Source organism: Solanum pennellii, chromosome 2 (genome assembly GCF_001406875.1).
Source record: "Solanum pennellii chromosome 2, SPENNV200".
NCBI lineage: Eukaryota > Viridiplantae > Streptophyta > Magnoliopsida > Solanales > Solanaceae > Solanum > Solanum pennellii.
In genome coordinates, this window is record NC_028638.1 from 42,339,548 (window position 1) to 42,341,806 (window position 2,259).

Here is a 2,259-nt window from a genome sequence, read left to right on the forward strand (position 1 = left end):
TAAAGGACCAAAATAGGAATATTTAATTAGTAAATATTTGTTCAACATTTATATACACAAGCACAAATGCTAGGTCCATTAAATTGAGGTGCACAAGTTGCTCTATTTCCACCTCCAAATAAATGTCTACATGTAGGCAAGCAATCTTGTTCTGGATCATCATTTTTGCAAATTACCTCATGCACCTCTTTGTAACAAATTTTCCCTTCCACTCTCCCAACATTTTCATCAACTGCAAAAAAAAAAAAAAACGTTAATCGAGCCGTCAGAGTTATGTTGTTGTCTAGTAGTCAATGAATCAGTCCGATAAAATCAGATTCAAATCCTAACAATATATTTAAATTACCAAGGATGAGGGAAACATAAAAAAGAATACAACACAAGGAAGCTAAAGACTTTGCCATATATTTTTTTGGTTATAATTATTGGATTTGCTAATGTTACGTTTTAATAGCAAATGCTATATGACTGGTATTTACTGTTTAAGGGGAAAAAATTGGTTGTAGTTAGATCTCGTCAATAAATATCAAAATTAAGGTATGTGTTAATAATGTTATTAGAGATAAATCTTATGTTTAGACAATGCTCAATGGTCCACTCCAGGTTTGACCTTTTCTTAATCCCTTTATTAGAATTTTGTGTTCTGCAATTCAATGCCATTTACTAACTAATTATCAGTAAATATTACTTGTCTTTTGTTGCGCGATTCATGCAAGATAAATTACATTTTACAAATATAAACTAAATTGGTTACTATGTGCCCTTTGAATTTCATCGATTTAAGTTGATAATGAGGAAATTACGTCAAGTATCCCCAAAAGTATTTAATTTTAAATTTATGTCCTGAATAAAATCTCTAGTAATTAGCTTTAACTCAAGATATCCCCCGTAAGTTCACTCTCTTAAGATATATTGATTATTAGCTTTGTGGACAAAATTTAAAACTTATGTTTGATGGATAATATACCTAAGTTCTAACTTTCACCAACAAAGGAAAAATTTCTAGCCAATTGGATATTTCATTGTCTTACACTTTAAAAAGCGCAACATGACAAATAAAAGTAAACAGAAGAAGTAATAAATATGCTAAGTGGGGTCAAGAAATCAATACCATCCTTTGCGAAGATCATTTTTGTTGGACTTTTTTTTCACACGAGACAAAATGACAACGACCCATCTATTTTAGAGCCATTTCTAAACTTGATCCATTGACGATTACTTGAATTTCAGCCCAATGAAAGAATAACTTAACGATCAACAATAATACCTAGGGGACATTGTGCAGAATATCAAATATTTAAACCATATTAAATACAATAGCTACTGTTTAGGGAAATTCTAATTTGTGGCTATAGTTTCGCACAATATTGCTAGTTGCTTGATTTGTATGAATCCAAAATTAATAAATCATGTTTCTAATTTGTATAAATTTATAATTTGTATATGTTTAGCCAAGTTATATTACACCGTATAGAAAAGACTCATAATAAATTACTCTGATTGTATATTGGCAAGCGAAATACACCGAAGGAGCTCTGGCAAATCCTAAATATATAAGTACAAAATCCGTATATACTTACCCTATTTGTATATTCACAAACGAAATATACAAACAGTCATCAGAAAAAAAAATCGTGACCTCCTTTGCAAATGAAATTATAGCTATGAAGCACATTTTTATCGAAACTATAGTTATAGAGGATTATTATAACTATTATATTTGTTATTTCTGAAATTTACTCCGGTACTTATTGAGTTCTATTTGATGTTCTACTTTGGGCTTGTTGCTTAGTAGGAAAAAGTCCACCAACTTTATTTGTCATTTCTGACATCTTACAGTCTGGCCCATTGGACTTGTGTACTATTTAACTCTGGCCCATTCGACTTGTTTCTTGTACCTTGAATCTGGCCCATTGGACCCTAAATTCTCATATAGCCCTATAGCTGCTTTGGAACCGATTATAATTTGAAAAATAGCCACTATTATAAAATTACACAAATAACCGTAATTATGACCAAGAATTATAAAAAGGAAATTTCAAATTATATTTTTAGTCTTATATAATATATTTATGTATTGAAGTTGTGACCAAAATTTTTGTATTTTTCTTATAAACATGGAGGGCTAATAATGAAACTATTCAATTAAGTAATATCCATTGTTTATGGATTAAATTAATTTTCCTTAATAAAATATTTATTATTTTGATCAAGGAGAAATTACCAAACATCTAGTATCCCATCAACCAAATAACTATT

General features: G+C 29.7%; 1 long non-coding RNA gene across 1 annotated transcript; it reads right to left on the reverse strand.

The window, feature by feature from the left end:
* LOC114076091 lies at positions 1-420 on the reverse strand. Its single transcript, XR_003576703.1, has 2 exons — positions 347-420; positions 1-232 (listed from the first exon to the last, which is right to left on the reverse strand). It is a non-coding gene; the product is annotated as an uncharacterized LOC114076091 (long non-coding RNA).
* Between the last annotated feature and the right edge of the window lie 1,839 nt (positions 421-2,259).